At 40.4% G+C, this 19,340-nt stretch overlaps 1 protein-coding gene across 19 annotated transcripts in view; it reads left to right on the top strand.

Annotated features, from left to right (window-relative positions):
- BTRC (beta-transducin repeat containing E3 ubiquitin protein ligase) overlaps positions 1-19,340 on the top strand; it is a 184,128-nt gene that overhangs the window by 175 nt on the left and 164,613 nt on the right. For 2 of the 19 annotated variants that reach the window (XM_073794053.1, XM_073794048.1), the window contains exon 1: positions 10-367. The exons of 8 other annotated variants lie outside the window; for them this stretch is intronic. The gene's annotated coding sequence lies outside the window, so the exon portion shown is untranslated. Of the gene's footprint in view, positions 1-6; positions 387-16,170; positions 16,230-19,340 lie in introns of those variants that run through there. 9 more of the 19 variants (XM_073794055.1, XM_073794054.1, XM_073794052.1 and 6 more) reach the window with 7 other exon arrangements.

Raw genomic sequence — 19,340 nt, 5'->3', positions numbered from 1 at the left:
TGGAGGCGGTGGCGTTGGCGGCGTCGCTCAGGCTCGGGTCTGGGCCGCCATCCCGCTGGAGGAGGGGGCAGCGGGACCCTGGGCCGGGGCCGGGGCCGGGGGCGGAGGCGGCTGAAGGGACGGGACGGGAGTTCCTGGGAGGTAGGAGGGGTTGCGGAGAGGACCCGGAGGTGGGGGGCAGCAGCTCCGCCATCTTGTGGATGAGAGGCCAAGTGACAGCAGGAGCTTAATCGGGGAGGGGGCTCTGGGCGGCGCGCAGGGCCCTGGAGGGAAAAGGGCGTAGGGACAGTTACTGAAGAGCGGAGGAAGCCAGGAGGAGAGACGCCGTGAGGCCGCTGGCAGGGCCTTCCTTGTGTGAGGGTTACGGGTGAGGCCCGGGAGAAGAGGTGCATTCAGGAGTGGGGAAGGGGAGCGCGGGATAGTGGGAGGAGAGATATTGGGAGTGGGAGGTGGGTGGGAAACGGGCAGCGCTGGATGCAGCTGGATCCAAGGTTAGAGGAGAGAAAGACAGGGCTGGTGGGAGACAGATTTGTAGAGTTAGGTGGGAGAGATAGCCTTTGCCTTCAGGGTACAATCCCAGCTTGGCCAAACTAATGTTGACAAACTCTGGAAAGGACTAGGCCTTACTTAGGAAGAAAAGGACTGGGGATGGGGATCTAGCGCTATGATGACAGTCTCTGAGAATGGAAGGGGGTTGACTAGGAACCAGAATTACAAATATCAGGAAAGGGGCTACATCCTCTAGTTTGAAAGGAGAAGACAGGAGAGGTTCACTGGCTGGGGAAACCTAGGTACAGGAGATTAGGGGCAAAATTAATAACTAATAGGGTAAAACAAAACTTAGTGCTAAATTGTAGAGATAGTAAAATGAGGGGACCGGATGCTGTACTACTTTCTGGGAAAGGAAAGGCCATGGAGAATCCAAAGACCCATAAGAAGTGATAAGATCAATGGAGAAATTCAGGAGATAAAAGGGGGAATGCAGGTAGTGAGGAATGGCTGATGTCAGGATTGGTAGTTTTGAGTTTTAGGTTGAAGCACAGTATGAACTTGGACTGGATTTTGTGGGTGTGTTTAAATCCTTTGGAATCTAGTTCTTTAACTTTGAATCATGCTTTTCTGTTTTTGATATGTGTATGTTTGGCAAATTTGTGGAGTCTGATATTTGATGCTTTTAATCTGATGCTTCATTTGTATATCCTAGTTGTAAAACCAGACTTTGTGGTTACAGAATGATGGGATGCATAGACTTACTTCTGTCTTAGCAGGTGGACATAGAGACGTTGATATTACTTGCAGTCTAGTTTTGCTTTTTCCAGAAGTAATTGTAACCTGTCACTCCAAATCTTATTTCTTTTGTCAGTTATTTTGTGTCTTTGCCTGAGATACCCAAATTTAAACAAACATGGACATTAACCTAATTGAATTTAGGCTTTAAACTGCCCCATTTACAAGAATACTGGTCAAATTTACTATGACTTTACTTACTTTGTATTAGTACTTTCAGAAACACCTAACTAAAGTTCAAGTGTATCTTTAATAAAATTCTGTTAGGCCTGAAGAAGGTTCTTGAGTTTCTACCAAATGTTGAAATTCTAAAATATTAAGAAGAGGCTTTGAAATTTTTTTGGACTATAGAAGTGAGAGGAAGTTGCTTTGTATCTACAGCCAGCTTCTAGATTTGAGTCAGAAAAGTGACAGTTGCTTATTTTTGTTTTCCTGCTTAGAGATTGACTCAATCCTAATCTTGACATGTATCAGGTTTATGGAATAATGTGGTTTAAAGATCATAAAGAGACATTATGAGGTCATCTTCTTTACTCCCCATTAGACGTCAGCCTAGGAACATTTTCAACCAATTGATCTCTGCTTGGCACCAGTGAGTTGTTTTGATAATGGTCTCCTGATTGAGTTAAAGTTGAGCTAGAGATGGCCATGTAGTAGTTTACAGCTTTTGGGACGCCACACATTATTAAATGTTGAGTCAGTTTCCATAGGGAGAAACCAATTCTTCTTCAGTTTTACAATAGTTACTTTCATTTTTGACCTTGCCTGCTATTGTGGCTGCTGTTTGAGCAAAGGCCAACTGGAAGAGGGTCACCAAGAATGACACCTTAGGGCTTCCCTGGTGGCACAGTGGTTGAGAGTCCGCCTGCCGATGCAGGGGACACGGGTTCGTGCCCCGGTCCGGGAAGATCCCACATGCCGCAGAGCGGCTAAGCCCGTGAGCCATGGCCGCTGAGCCTGCATGTCCGGAGCCTGTGCTCCGCAACAGGAGAGGCCACAACAGTGAGAGGCCCGCGTACCGCAAAAAAAGAAAAAAAAAAAAAGAATGACACCTTAATAACTGAAACAGAACAGAGAGTTAGAGATTTTGTATTCCTTTTTAGCTCAGTAACAGTCTTATTATGAATCTAAGTCACAACTTGCCTTTGGTCCCATTTACCCTGTTATAACATGTCTGTTTCCTTAGTCAGTTGAGATAGGAAGATATTTTATTTGTGTTTGCACCTAGTAATTAGTGCACAGTACACATGCAAGGATTATCCTTTTAATAAAATTGAAGTTGTTGATAGTATTTGGCTTTATTTTGTCCTTATCCCTTCCTTCAGTTGTGAGTTGTGAATGATAATTTTTATACCGATGCCTGATTTCCACTGTTTAAGAAAATGTAGGGCTTCCCTGGTGGCTCAGTGGTTGAGAGTCCACCTGCCAATGCAGGGTACACGGGTTCGTGCCCTGGTCCAGGAAGATCCCACATGCTGCGGAGCAGCTGGGCCTGTGAGCCATGGCCGCTGAGCCTGCATGTACGGAGCCTGTGCTCCGCAACAGGAGAGGCCACAACAGTGAGAGGCCCGCGTACCGCTAAAAAAAAAAAAAAAGAAAATGTAAAATTTGTTTAAAAAAGCAACATGAAATGATATTCTCTTTCATGAATTTTGTTCATTATTATATTGACATAGTACTTTGATTAGAAATTTTATAATAAAATCTTATCAATGAGACTGGTAATTCAGATTTGACCATAATTCACACATGGTCTACACTTAAAGTTTACCTTTGGATTTTTGAGATATATCTATCTGTCTATCCTTCTGTATCCTACCTGTCTATATGACAAGTTGAGGGATGAATTTGAAGATTTTTTGTTTGTTTTGTTTTTATTTTTGGCTGCATTGCGTCTTCGTTGCTGCACGCGGGCTTTCTCTAGTTGTGGCGAGTGGGGGCTACTCTTCGTTGTGGTGCACGGGCTTCTCATTGTGGTGGCTTCTCGTTGTGGAACACGGGCTCTGGGTACACGGGCTTCAGTAGTTGTGACACACAGGCTCAGTAGTTGTGGCTCGTGGGCTCTAGAGCACAGGCTTAGTAGTTGTGGCGCACGAGCGTAGTTGCTCCGCGGCATGTGGGATCTTCCCGGGGCAGGGCTCGAACCCGTGTCTCCTGCATTGGCAGGCAGATTCTTAACCACTGCACCACCAGGGAAGTCCTTGAAGTTTATTTTTAAATGGACAGGATAAACCAATCCCAGGATCTTAGAACTGGGAAAATTTGACGCATGCATGAAATAATTTTAGGACATATAAAATAGTTTTTTAAAGAATTGAAAGATAAGTGAAAGTGTAAAGGGTAACTTGCTGTGTAACAAAGATAAATCTGTGGTTGACTGATGCATTTTCTGTTTCACTTGGTGTTGGCTGGGGTGCCAGCGTTTCTGGAATGTTCAAAATGGCCACCTTCTGTCATGGCTGGCCACTGGATGAAAGTTCAGCTAGCAGTAATGCCTTCTGTCCTACTTTATGTGGGCCTCCTTTCTCTAAATGGCCTTTCAATTTCCTTAAAGCATGATGCCTGGTGTCTAAGAAGGAGCATTCCAGGAGATAGGAAATAGAAACCAGTCAGCCAATTCTCCTAAGTCCTAGGTTTGGGAGTTGAGAATGCTGCCATTGGTCAAAGACAGTCAAGGCCAGCCCAGAGTCAGAGGGAGGGAAAATAATCTCTACCTGTAGACAAGAAGAGAGGTATGCATAAACAGAGAGAAACTGCTGGGGGCCATGCCCTTTTGAGACTGGCTACCACAGATGCTATTCTAGTTGGATGCTCAGGATAAAAATACAAATGGGATCAGCCAAATTTGTGGGTAATAACGCTAGGAATGCTTTGGAGGCATCTCTTTTTTGAGGTTAACTTCTTAAGGAGCTAACATGATCTCCTGCATGACTTGTCTTAATAATGTTACTGTAGAGATAATACTGGATGAATTGATAGGATTCAGGAACTTTTCTTTTTTGCCTGAGAACCATATGTATCTAAAAGCAAGAAACTGCATTTTAAAATAAGTATTCAGATTTCTCACTATGTTGGGCTTTTCTTTAAAACAGTGAGATTGATTACCAGCTGGTTGGATGGACATTTGAAACTAGTTCTTAGTTTGTCAGAATTTCTATATATCTGTTACCTGTTCTCAATTTAAATTAGCCTTCAGTTTCTTTTCTGAATACTCATATAGGTATTGGGGTATGGAATTACAAATTAATGATAATTCTCTGCATTCATTTTCTTGATTCATGTTTGTAATGTACATAATAAATTATTGGAAGTGAATTATTAGATTGGAGTAAAAATTCTTCTACTTTGAATGATTGCCAGAAATTTTTTTTTTTTTTTTTGCGGCACGTGGGCCTGTCACTGTTGTGGCCTCTCCCGTTGCGGAGCACAGGCTCCGGACGCGCAGGCTCAGCGGCCATGGCTCATGGGCCCAGCCGCTCCGCAGCATGTGGGATCCTCCCAGACCGGGGCATGAACCCGTGTCCCCTGCATCAGCAGGCGGACTCTCAACCACTGAACCACCAGGGAAGCCCTGCCAGAAATTTTTTATTGCTAAATTAGAAAATGAACTTTCAAAGGAGACTACTTGTTATTCTATATTTTTTGTGTATTGTTTAAATCCTAAAAGAAAATAACCGGTTAAGAATTTTTTTCCCTTTCTAAAGGGAGATGGTACATTATGCAAGATCTTGATCATGTATAGATAAAATTATTTGTGGTAAATGGCATTACAATTAAAAAACGAATGAGAATGAAGAAAGAAAAAAGGATCTTTGTGGTATTAAAATATTTTAAAATACCATGTGCTTTCTAGCAATATTTTAATACAGCATGAAGGTGCTTTCTAAATGTATATAATAAGAATTCACTGTGGATAAAGTAGAAAATATTTACCAACGTTTAACAACTTGGTCACTATAAAGAAAACTGCTTTCTTCTTAATAAATCAATCCCAGCATCCTAACATTGGCAGTGGAGGAGGGGAAAATCTCTATGGGAAAGGTCCACCTGATCTTACCATTTCAACTAGTATTCCTTAAGATTCACCTTGTCCTGGGGAATCTCTGGATAATTCCCTTTAGATTTCTGAAGCCTGATTGAAAACAGAGCTAGAACATTTTACAGAAGACTCAGAGATAACAACAGAAGAATAGATACTGAGAGTAATTTTGAACTAAGAATATGATTTGTTCTCTGGGGCACTACAATCATAGTTCCTGGATTGCCTTTGTATGTGGCCAGGGTGAGGATGGGGAGCAGGGGAGCAAAAGCCACAGAGCTGGGAGAGAATTCCTGCCTGCTTAAGGTGAACGCTTTGAGTTGGAACTTCCTTCTGAGGTCTTGCTCCTTTCTGAGATTTGGCTCTCCCTTCAGGGTATACTTGCCTTCCTATTCCTAGGCTTGTGACTGACCTTACCTGACTCTGTCTGTGTCAATAATAGGATAACCACAGTAGAAATGGGAGGGTTGTGTTTATTTATTTTTCTTTGTTTTTTTTTAAATATGATCAGCCATGAATAGCTAATATGTATTTACTTAGTGTTTACTGTTTGCTATTCTAAATTCTTTACATATACTATTATTTCATTTAATCTTCCCAATAATCCTGTAAGATAGATTCAGTACTATTGTTACTCCCATTTTCAGATGAGGAAACTGATTCCAGGGAGGTTAAGTAACTTGCACAAAGTCTCTCTGCTTAGCAAGAAGCCTGAGATCAAACCCAGGCAGTCTGACTTGAAACCCTCATTTGCACTGTGTTTCATCCTTGAAGAGCAGAGAAACAATGGAATATGATGGCACATTTCTTTGCTGGTCCGATGGGCCAGAGTGGAGAGTTACCGTCCAGACTTATATATAGATTTATTTTATTTTATTTTACCTTTTTTTTTTTTTTTTTTGCGGTACGCGGGCCTCTCACTGCTGTGGCCTCTCCCGTTGTGGCGCACAGGCTCCGGACGCACAGGCTCAGTGGCCATGGCTCATGGGTCCAGCCGCTCCGCGGCATCTGGGATCTTCCCGGACCGGGGCACGAACCCATGTCCCCTGCATCGGCAGGCGGACTCTCAACCACTGCGTCACCAGGGAAGCCCTATATATAGATTTCTGATCATTTGAATTACTGAGGAAACGGAGTTGTCACGGTATCATTGTATCAATTGGCTATTGCTGAGTAATAAAGACCCACAAAATGTCATGGCAATACAATGATAGTTATTTATTCTCATGAATATGTGGATTTGCTGAATATTGGATGACATAGACTGAATTTTGTTGGGTCACTCTGGATTTGGCTGCTCACTCAGGACTGTTCCACATGTTATTCTGGGACTCAGACTGTAGAGGCAGTGACTTCCCAGGCAGAGCTGTCCTCATAGCTATAGTAGAGGCACAAAAGAGCAAGCCCAGTTGTTCAAGTGCCTTTCAATCATTGGTTGTATTATACCAGCTGATATTCCATTAACCAAAGTAAATCACATGGTCAAGTCAAGAGATGGGAAAGTATACTCTGCCCATAGAAGGAGTGGAAGAGAGAGCAACTTGCACAATAATTTACTATAGTAATAATAACCTAGTATACTTGATTTATAGAAGAATGATAAAATGCTTACTATTACAACTATTGTGCTTTCTTTCTGCTCTCCCTTGTTGGCACTATTCTGACTAGCACTTTCACATTTTGGTTACTGAACAACACCTATTGGTTGGATACTTCCAGAATCACAATTTAATACAGCAGGTGTCTTTGTATTATGTCATGTAGAAAAAAAAAAGTGTAAAGAAATAATCAGAATCTTGACTTTAATCCACAGTGATGCCCTGGAAAGTTCATCAGTATCACAATTCTTTTTTTCTGTACTTGGGAAGGATAAGGTTGATGTCACTCGAGTAGCATTTGTAACAGAATTTGAACTGTAACAGAATTTGAATCAAGGTCATACATAATGCCCTTGGTATTACGTTCAGCGCTCTTAAACTCCTTCTCTGAACGTAAACTTAAGGCTGCAACGATATTTTCTGATGTCTGGGGGACTTTCAGGCTTTCACTGAAAAGTCATGGAAACAGAATTGTAGCATGTGGATAATGTTTTTGCAGCATGGATATGTAAATCCTTGTACTTCTTAGCAAGTACTACACTAAACTGTTAATGTGCTTTTTGTGAAATGCTAGATTATGGGTAATATTTCAAAATATTTGGCATCTGAAGATGTATTAGGAAACACACAAAAAAAGCATCACTTAGGTGATTTTTCTTTTCTTTTTTTTTTTTTTTTAAGAAGATGTTGGGGGTAGGAGTTTATTAATTAATTAATTTATTTTTGCTGTGTCGGGTCTTCGTTTCTGTGCGAGGGCTTTCTCTAGCTGCGGCAGGCGGAGGCCACTCTTCATCACGGTGCGTGGGCCTCTCACTATTCACGGCCTCTCTTGTTGCGGAGCGCAGGCTCCAGACGCGTGAGCTCAGTAGTTGTGGCTCACGGGCCTAGTTGCTCCGCGGCATGTGGGATCCTCCCAGACCAGGGCTCGAACCTGTGTCCCCTGCATTAACAGGCAGATTCTCAACCACTGCACCACCAGTGAAGCCCCGACTTTTCTTTTCTATATATTCCTTAATGTTTTCTACATTTTTGACGGTGAATATGTATTGTTTTTAATCAGAAAAATTAAAGTTTAATATATTTAATGTATACTTTATAAAACAAGTACCCCAAATGAAGACCTGCACTTGATCATGGACTACAGTGTAGCAAGTGTACTGGCCAGTGGACTGACAGTGGTGGCTTGAATAGACAACTGACTCTGAGCTCATTTTCTTAACTGAAAAGTCTTAATTGTTAGTCTTACCTAGTTAAGAAGGGTCTCTCTTTCTCTCTTTCTCCCCCGCCTCAGTTCATTTTAAATTGTAAATTGCCATGTATAATGTGTTAATTGATAAATTATGCTACTTAAACTCCTATATGTATCCAAGTTTTCATTGGAAATTTAGAACTCTATGGTCCTAAATTGTGCTGGAGCACTGCATTTTCCTGTTAAGTAGTACTTGACAAAATGAGTGAGTTGACAACTGAAAACGAGGCATGCTGTGTGATTTGATAAAAATATAAACATAAACCGAGTGCAAAACATTATGTTACACGTGGAGGGAACTGGTTATGGGGGCAGGAGGGGATGAAGACACAAAGTTAAGTATTATCAAACTTCTGTCTTCTCTAGAACTTCACAGTCTGTTGAGAAGATAGGCATTTATAAATATCTCTTAAGGCACACTTTAGTAAGTGCCAAAATAGAGGCACAAAGTGCTATAGAAGTTAAGGGAGGGGAAATTAGTTTTAACTGGAAAGATCTTTGGAAGGTTTGAAGAAGAGAGCTTCATATTGGACTTGTGGAATAGATAGATTTTGACAGACTTGTTTCTGAAGTGGGAAGTTCCAGGAAGAGGGCGTAGTTTAGGTAGAGGCCAGAAGATCAGGAGACGGCCAGCACAGTGTGAGTAGATGTGTATGATTTGAACATAAGGTGAATAGCAGACAAGAAGGAAAAGATAGATTGGGAGCCTAGGGAGTTTGGATTGAATCCAGTTTGTATTTAAGAATAATATTATAGTGTACTTGGTATGTGTCTATATAAGCTTTTATTGAAGTAAAATAAGTATACTTTTTAAAGAAATCATAAGTATACAGCTCATTGAATGTTTACCCAGTGGTCACTTCTGTGTAACTATTATCTTATATTTGTAGATTAGTTTTTGCCTTTACTGGTATTTAACTTCACATAAATGGAATCACTCCAGTATATATTCTCTAGTGTCTGGCATCTTTTGTCCCACATAAGAAGATTCATTCAGGTTGCTGTGTTAGGTGTAGTATGTTCATTTTTATTGCTATGCAGTATTCCACTGTGTGAATATACTTCAAATTTTTAGCCATTTTATTGTTGATGGACGTTTGGGTTATTTCCAGTTTTGGGTTACTGTGAATTGTGCTATTATGAATAATCTTGTACGTGTCTTTTCTTGTACGTATGTACATATTTCTGTTGGGTATATACCTAGGAGTGGAATTGCTGGGTCATAGGGTATGAAAAATGTTTAGCTTTAGTAGAGTCTATGAATTTTTTCCATTTCATACTTTCTACAGCACCATATGAGTTCCAGTTGCTGTACATTCTTGTAACATTTACTTGCTACTGTCTTTTTTCACTTCAGCCATACTAGTGGGTGAATGGTATTATTTGACTGTTTTAATTTGCATTTCCCTAATGACTGCTGTAATCAAGCACCTAAAAAGATTGTTGAGGTTTTTGGCTTTTTTAGGTTTACTGGCTGTTTAGATATCCTCTTTTTTGAAGTGTCTGTTCATGCCTTGGTCATTTTTTTTTTTAAATTGGATTGTCTGCCTTTTTCTTGTTGATCTATTCCGTATATTCTGAAAAATACAATACAAATCTTTCAACAAATATATGGTTCTTTTGTAGGAATGTGTGTTTTGTTTTCAGATTTTTTTCATTTAAGAGATCAGTAAAAAAGTCACAAGATTTTGAGACTACAAAATACCTACACAGGATTTACAGGGTTAACGTTTTTTTTTCTTACACAACCAATACTTGAAGAAGAAGCACCACTGTCAGCACCATTTTATAAATGAACGAAGGAGATTTTTAATGCCACAGAAGTAGAAAACACATAATCTCAGAATAAAGGAAACTCTTTGAGGTAGGCAAAATAATGCCTTCCCCCCCACCCCCCACCCAAGATAGACAGTCTAATCCCAAGAACCTGTGAATATGTTAAATTACAGGGCAAAGGGGAGTTAAGGTAACAGATGGAATTTGGTTGCTAATCAGCTGACTTTATTTTTAATTTTTTACCATACCACGCAGCGTGCGGGATCTTAGTTCCCTGACCAGGGATTGAACCCGTGCCCCCTGCAGTGGAAGTGTAGAGTCTTAACCACTGGACCGCCAGGGAAGTCCCTCAGCTGACTTTAAAATAGGGAGATTGTCCTGGATAATCCAGGTTGGGCTCAGTGTAATCACAAGGGACCCTAAATGTGTAAGAGGGAGGCTGAAGAGGAGGTCATAGTGATGACGTGTGAGAACTCAATCCACTGTTGCTGATTTTGAAGATGCCGTAAGAGAGCCCTGAGCCAAGGAATGTGAGCAGCTTCTAGAAGCAGGAAAGGAAAAGCTAAGCCTCCAGAAAAGAACATATCCCCGCTGAGGCCTTGATTTTCGGCTCAGTGAGACCCATTTCAGACTTCAGAACTACAGGACTGTCAAATAATAAATTAATGTTGCTTTAAGCCACTAAGTATGTGGTACTTTTTTAAAGTAGCCATGGCAAATTAATAGTCTCTCTTAAGATAGTTAACCTAATTGGGGTGTCTGTTTGTGGGTAAAATACACATACATATAACATCACTATATTTATTTTTAGTGTTTGGTAACTACCAGTGCAATTCTTTCTCTTTCTCTTAATATTTTATTTTGAATCAACTCAGAATTACAGAAAAGTTTCAAGTACAACACAAATGATACTTTTTCCTGAATCATTTGAGAGTAAGTTGTCACATCATCACCAAATGCTTTAGTGTATATTTTCTGCAAACAAGGACATTCTATATAAGACAACCATCAAAATTCAGAAATTAACATACAGTACAATTACAGATCTAACCCCTTAGACCCCATTCAAACTTTGCCAGTTGTTCTAATAATGTTCTTTTTTTAAAAAATATTTATTTATTTGCTTACACAGGGTCTTCGTTTCGGCAGGCGGGCTCCTTAGTTGCAGCTCTCCAGCTCCTTAGCTGCAGCACATGGGCTCCTTAGTTGTGGCAGAGGGCTCCTTAGTTGCAGTACACAGGCTCCTTAGTTGTGGCATGCGAACTCTTAGTTGTGGCATGCATATGGGATCTAGTTCCCTGACCAGGGATGGAACCTGGGCCCCCGGCATTGGGAGTGCGAAGTCTTATCCACTGCGCCACCAGGGAAGTCCCTCTAGTAATGTTCTTTATAACAAAAGAGTCTAATTCAGAATCACGTACTGAAATTAGTTGTCATGTCTCCTTAGTCTCCTTCAGTCTGGAACGGTTCCTGTCTTTAACTTTCATGACTATGGCACTTTTGAAGATTATAGGCTAGTTATTTTGTAGAATGATTCCTCAATTTGGGTTTATCTGATGATGTTTCCTCATGATTAGATTTGGTCCTGTATTTTTGGCAGAAATACCACAGAAGTGTTGCTTTATTTTACTTATTGCCTCCTGTTGGGTGACACATAATTTTTGTTTGTCTTACAACTTTTTTTACTTGATTAAAGTGGCACCTGCCAGTTTCTTCTTTAAAGCTAATGTTTTTGTAGTAAGTATCTTGTGGGAAGGTACTTTGAAACCATGTAACTATCTTATTCTTCATTAGATTTTCAATCTATTTTTAACAGAATGAGTTTATGAATTCCTGTTTTATTTGATGGGTTATAATACTATCTTTTACTTATTGCCTACTATTCTTTTTTTTTAATTTCTTTTTTTTTTTGGCTGTGTTGGGTCTTCGTTGCTGCATGCGGGCTTCCTCTAGTTGCGGCAAGTGGGGGCTACTCTTCGTTTAGGTGCGTGGGCTTCTCATTGTGGCGGCTTCTCTTGTTGTGGAGCACGGGCTCTAGGCATGTGGGCTTCAGTAGTTGCAGCACGTGGGCTCAGTAGTTGTGGCTCGCGGGCTCTAGAGCATAGGCTCAGTAGTTGTGGTGCACGGGCTTTGTTGCTCCGCAGCATGCGGGATCTTCCCGGACCAGGGCTTGAACCTGTGTCCATTGCATTGGCAGGCAGATTCTTAACCACTGTGCCACCAGGGAAGCCCAATCATTATTTCTTTTGACACTTAAATTGTTCCCTGTTTGGCCAGTGAGAGTGCTTTCAAACTGCTTTCTTTGTTATGTATTTCTGTCATTCTTTGAACATTGTACTTTTTTCCCCCAGCCCTGGAATCAGTGATTTCTCTTTTTTTTTCCGGTTTCTTTTAGTAGAGAATGATATATAGAAGTCAATATCTGGGTGTTAGGTATACACATTGCTATTGGGTGTCACTGCTCCCAAGTCCTCTCACTGGACAGAGATAGGGAATATATGTATGTGTAAATGTGCGTACACACGCGTGTGCACACACGTATTGCTATTTTAATTTTATCTACATATTTATTTGAAACCATGAGTTCACACAGGTATCTCCAATTCTAGTCTAACACAACAGGGTTTATCCAATAATTTGCTTTCCATAATTGTAACTCCCTTTTCTGTTAGTAAGTTGGCTTTCATTATCCTCAACATAATTTCTTAATCAATCCCCCCTGTATGTGACCAGTCTCTCCTGTTGCTGCTGTTCCTGACACCCATCATGTGGATGCCATCCTCACCTTATCAGTCTCCAAAATCCCATATTAGGCTGCTGCCCCTAGCCCCCGTTAGAAGACCCTTCTCATTTCAGGCTCTGATACTGTGCACTAGGTTGCTCTCCTCACTCCATTTGGACTTGAGCACCTTGTCCAGGGCTACTAAGGCTGCCGTATTCCTGTATAGACATTCTCTTTATCCTGCTAGGGTTCTGACATCCTGCTGTAGGTCACTGCAGATCCCTCCATCCCATCTCATGTACACACTTGTTTTCCTTGACCCTCACTAAACTGAATACAGATTTTTCACTTTGTAAAACTGAAACTCTGTACCCATTAAACAGTCCCTGGCAATTGCCATTCAGTTGCCTTCAGTCCCTGGCAACTGCCATTCTACTTTGTTTCTATGAATGTGACTACTCTAGATACCTCATAAATGTGGCACCATACAGTATTTGTCTTTTTGTGACTGGCTTATTTTTCTTAGCATAATGTTCTCAAGGTTCATCCATGTTAAGGCATGTGTCAGAATTTCCTTCTTTTTTTTTTTTTTTTGCGGTACGCGGGCCTCTCACTGCTGTGGCCTCTCCCGTTGCGGAGCACAGGCTCCGGACGCACAGGCTCAGCAGCCATGGCTCACGGGCCTTTCCACTCCACAGCATGTGGGATCTTCCCGGACCAGGGCACAAACCTGTGTCCCCTGCGTCGGCAGGCGGACTCTCAACCACTGCGCCACCAGGGAAGCCCAGAATTTCCTTCTTTTTTAAGGCTGAATAATATTCCGTTGTATGTATACATCACATTTTGTTTGTCCATTCATCTCTTGCCAGACACTTGGGATACTTTTACCTTTTGGCTATCGTGAATAATGCTGCTATGAACATGGGTCTACAAGTATCTCTTCAAGACCCCAAAACGCTTAATTTTTTTTTATCTTGATCTTTTGTTAGCACTTTTATGAATTCATCAGTTTTCCATCAGAGTTCTGAAAATGCTTATTCATTCAGTTCAGCAGTATAGTCAGTTACCAGAAACCTGTACTTGTCAGAGTCTTTTCCATGAATATTTTACCTTTTACATTTAGATGTACAGTCCGTCTGGAATTTTTATGTTTGATGTGAGGTAGAGGACAGAATTCAGTTTTGTTTTGTTTTTCATCTGTTGCGTTGCATGGTCACTTTTGTCATATACCACCTGTCTATATATGTGTGTGGGCTTGTTTACAGGACTTTTCTGTTCCAGTGGTCTATTTATCCTTGTGCCAATATCATACTTTCTTAATTACTATATTTTTATACCAATTCTTGATATTGGATACTGAATGTCCCTCAGCTTTTGCATGTCCGTATATATTGGAATCAGCTTAATTTCCACAAAACACCCTCCTATAACTTTTATTGGAATTGCATTGAATCTATATATAAGTTTGGGGAGAACTGAGATCTTAACACTATTGAATTTTATAATCTATGAAAATGGTATATCTTTCCATTTTTGGGGTCTGTAATTTCTCTGTGTAGGGGCCTTTATATATCTTTTGTTAGATTTATTCCAGGTATTTGGTGTTTTTAGATGCTATTTTTAAAATTTAATTTTCTGTTGTTGAGTGTAAAGGTTTTTTAAACCCATGCTCCATGACCTCCATTCAGTATAAACACATGGGAGTACTTTTTTCTGAAAGGTCTATAATTTATGTCTGAATCTGATTCCCACTGGGGGCAATAACAACAAAGAAGATTAGAATACCACTTTAGTTATTTGACTTTGAGTGGATTGGACTAGGGACGGGGGGGGGGAACAGACAGGCAGGGAGGCTGCTTAAAGACTATGTAATAGTCTAGGCAAGAAGCCACGTGGGCTTGAGCTAGGGCAGTTGGTATGGAAAGAAGGAAAGATATTCAAGGAATATTCTGGAGATACAGTGAGTAAGGTTTGCCTGGAGTAGGCTAGGAGAAAAGAAAAAGAGAAAAGAGAAGAGTAAAATATGGCTGGTGTCAGGCGTGTTCAGGGCGATTAGTTAAAGGGAAGGTTGCCATAGCAGTAGGTATGGCAAAACAAGTATTTGGTGGGTAAAGATATTGGAATAGTCCCTAACTTTAATAAGGAGACTAAATTTAAGATATACATATAGGGTTTCCCTGGTGGGGAACCAAGCAGATGAATATCCAAGCAGATTTGGGGACTCAGAGAAGTTTAGAAGGGCAGGATATAATTTCAGAGGGGAAAATAGTGACAAGGAGTCTGGGTGCAGATATTCTGGGGAGATTCAGTAGGCAGACAACATCAGTGAGTACTGAAAAGAGGCGGCAAATCCTGTTTCAAGTTTGGGCTCAAAAACAGAACTGGAATACCCAGCAAGGAACTAAAGAATTCAGTCTACTCATTAGTGCCCACTGCAGTAGTACTATACTTTATTATTTGGAGAGCATGTTAACATGTAGTGCAGATTCTCAGCTCCTCTTCCCTCCACTTAATTTAGTAGACCTCAAGAATCTGCATGTTTAACAGGCATCTCAGTGTTTCTGATAGAGATATTTTTCAGATCATACTTTGACAAAATATCTAGCCTGCTGTGTCCTGGCCAGTGTACCAACACAGAGGGAGTGGGGGAAATATTGTGGCTAGAGCCAGAGTAAAAGGTGAAGCCTTGTACATGGGGAACATAGCAGGAAGCAGCTGAGTTAACTGGATTCAAGAGTGGAGGCAGGTGGTAATCATTTTGTAGTATGTAAATATATTAAACCAACATGTTGTACACCTTACACTTGCACAGTGTTATGTCAGTTATATCTCAGTAAAGCTGGAAAAAAACAGTGAAGGCAGAATGAGACAAACTTCATGGCAGAGGCTTAGAATTGCTTTGAGTTCCAACTGATTAGTAATAAGTTGGTTTCTAAAAACAATTTACTTCTGGGTGCTGTTTGCAGCTGGAGAATTTGGTGAACCATAGGGGCAGAAAAATTAACACGATAATGCCATTTATAAGAGATATATCTAGTAGAAGAGCAATAGCAACACCCCCAAATGTGGCCACTCTAGGTATGTTAAAATCACGTCACAATAAACTGGTAGTCCCTGCTGGTGCTATGAAGAAGTTGTGGATAGTTCTAACATTACTTTTATTGTTAATATTCCATGACCCTATTACATACATGAAAATAAATGACAACAGACTACCTCAACAGTTGTTTCATAGTGCTCTTAAGGTAATGTCTTGAGGTAATGTCAAGGAATGAAGGGAGAAGTTTGAGGAATCATTGAAGTGTTGCTTAAAGCAATAGGCATAACTGAATGGTAAGGAAATTTATGATGAAAGATTCGTCTTTTGTACAATTACATAGACTAGAGTTGTTCTTTTGAGCAGGGTCCTCAAGCTGACCTCAAGTGAGAGGCACAAAGCCACAGGCTTTCTGGTGAGTGAGAAATTGTCTGAAAAGGTCTTTTTATCTTCATCCCTTAGATTAAAAGCAGCATCAGCCACAGCATCAGAGGGAGATGTAATTGATACACTTAAATGAGGTAAAGTGTGAAGCAGCTTTCTAGTCCATAAGGATATAGTGGTGGTAATACTTTTACAACAATACTCTAGTTCAGGGCTTCCCTGGTGGCGCAGTGGTTGGGAGTCCGCCTGCCAATGCAGGGGACACAGGTTCGTGCCCCAGTCCGGGAAGATCCCACATGCCACGGAGGGCGGGGCCCGTGAGCCATGGCCTCTGAGCCTGCGCATCCGCAGGCTCCACAACAGGAGAGGCCACAACAGTGAGAGGCCCGCCTACTGCAAAAACAAAAACAAACAAACAAAAAAACTCTAGTTCAAAATAATTCACACAGATTTCCAAGGTTTATTGAATAGACATTCCACCCCTATTCCATTTTACTGTTTAAACGTGTATTTATTCATGTCTGCTGTGTGCATGTTTTTGGTCTTGGTTTTTTCTTTAAAAAATTAACGTTTAGTAAAATTGACTTTTTTTTAGTGTACAGGTCTCAGAATTCATGTAACCACCACCACTATCAGGATACACAACAGTTCCATCATCCCCCAAAAAACTACCTTGTACTATCTCCCCATCTTCCTAACTCCTGGGAGCTGTGATCTATTCTCCCTCACTTTAGTTTTATCTTTTTGAGAAAGTCATTTAATGGAATCATACAATATATAATCTTTTCGTACTGACTTCTTTCTCTCAGCATAATGCCTTTTAGATGATTCATCCAAGTTGTTGCATGTATCAATAGTTCATTCCTTTTTATTGCTTGGTAGTATTCCATTGTATGGAATACGGCCAGAGTGGCCGTAACATTTCGCATTACCACAGCAGTGTATGAGAGTTCTAGTTCTCCATCCTTGTCAGCACTTGGGATTGTTAGTATTTTTTATTTTAGCCATTCCAATAGGTATATAGTAGTATCTTATCGTGGTTTTAATTTGCATTTCCCTAGTGAATACCTCAGTTCTTGATGACTTTATCTGTTGGGCTCAAACACAAAAGCTAGTCATCCTAAGAAGAATCAGAAGAATGGTCATTAGAGTGATGTAACGTTCTGTGAAACATTCCATGAAAGACTTTTGTAACATTAGCATTCTATGAAAGACTTTTTGTAAATATTTTAGAAAGGAGTTTGTGCTAATGAATGTTGATGGCTTTTCAATGAAGTGAGGGGTACTTTGAAACCTAGTTACAAAGTTTCAAGTAAGCCCTGTGACAGAATGAGAGAGTGACTTAAGAGTGTTTTTTTCTGGTGGCATTTGGTCTTATGTAGAGCACTTGTGGCTTTTAAACTGAGGAGATAGGCAAATGAAAAAGAAAAATATCTGATTACCTGATAGTTTTGTTTTGTTGGCACCACGTAGCATGCGGGATCTTAGTTCCCCAACCAGGGATTGAACCTGCGCCCCCTGCAGTGGAAGTGCGGAGTCTTAACCACTGGACTACCAGGGAAGTCCCTACTTACAGTTTTTAGAAACAAAGCAAAATAAGTGAGAAACACTCATGGTCATCATGATCATTATCAACATTTACTGATCTCCTATTCTTGGTATAATTTTGAAAAACTTACTTATTGAGGGAAATAATTTAGATAGAGGAAAGGAGGCATTCCCTTGAGTAATATGTTTGGCCCCCTTCTACTTCTTCCTTCTTCATAAATCATCCCAAGCAGAAGGCTGTATTATAAGAAGCAAACCAGATGATTGCTAACTAAATGTTTAGTGTTTTAGTTGGTTATTAGCTTAAGGTCAAATTTGTTTAATGAGTAAATGTGGAAGAGTTACTTTTTTTTAACACTTTCAACACACACTTAATGATCATTGGTATGTCATTCCCATTTTATGAAGGTGGAGTGTAATTTCTTTATTTTTAATAACGATAGAGGTTTATAATTATTGAATCTTTGTTTTGATGTTATTAGGCGTGTCAGTACTTTTCTTTGATACCAAGTCCTCAGTTAGGAAATAGCCTCCTGATTAGAACTTGTTTCCCTGGGAAAATATAGTCCACTTAAAGCAGTTTCCAGGAATATATTGGTGCAGAAATAGACAGTCAAGTAGTGACTCATGTGTAGCATTCAGTGTAATTTAGAAAAGATGACTTAAGTAGAGGAATATTGATGCATCTGTTTTTCAAATTGCAGTTAATTATAGTGACAGCTTATAAGATCTACTTCATTCTCTCTTGGAATCTTGCCTAACTTAACAAATTTAGGTTAGAAACGGACAATTTAAAAGTCAAATAGGGTTTCCCTGGTGGCGCAGTGGTAGAGAGTCCGCCTGCCGATGCAGGGGACCACGGGTTCGTGCCCCGGTCCGGGAAGATCCCACATGCTGCGGAGCGGCTGGGCCCGTGAACCGCAAAAAAAAAAAAAAAAAAAAAGTCAAATAAATTAATCGAAAAGAATCCTGCCTTATCAAATCATGCTTCCAAAGGTTTTTCATACCCTCCAGTCTTATCCAGGTGTGATGTTTTGAAAATAAGAATGATTGTTTCAGTTTTTATCAGAGTTTGAGAATAGAAACTCCTTTTATACAGGTATGTATCATCTTTGATTATACGGTAGTCCACTGGATATAGTCCCTCTACTTGACATATACCTACTGCATCAATAAACTGCGTGACCCTAGATATGTTTATATGTGGTCATGTTAAAAAGTGTTTAAGTATTCTTAAATGTGTTTTATCAATATCTTATGGAAAAATACTCATAATCTTTTGAAAGCATTCATGTTAAAAAGAATTAGAAATGATGTTTATCTCATTTGGAACTCTTTCTCTTTCAATGTATCATTAAAGTGTAGGGACAGTATATAAAAATTCATACTGGGATTCCCTGGTGGCGCAGTGGTTGGGAGTCCACCTGCCGATGCAGGGGACGCGGGTTCGTGCCCCGGTCTGGGAGGATCCCACGTGCCGCCGAGCGGCTGTGCCCGTGAACCATGGCCGCTGAGCCTGCGTGTCCGGAGCCTGTTGCTCCGCGGCAGGAGAGGCCGCAGCGGTGAGAGGCCTGCGTACCGCAAAAAAAAAAAAAAAAAAAAAAAAAGAATTCATACCATAGGATCAACTGAGACTTTGGTTTAAATATATTACAAATTATACACGGAAGCCTGCATAAGATCCTACATATTTTTTTTTC

The sequence above is a fragment of the Tursiops truncatus genome, chromosome 16 (genome assembly GCF_011762595.2).
Source record: "Tursiops truncatus isolate mTurTru1 chromosome 16, mTurTru1.mat.Y, whole genome shotgun sequence".
Lineage (NCBI taxonomy): Eukaryota > Metazoa > Chordata > Mammalia > Artiodactyla > Delphinidae > Tursiops > Tursiops truncatus.
This window is presented reverse-complemented; position numbering and strand designations above follow the sequence as displayed.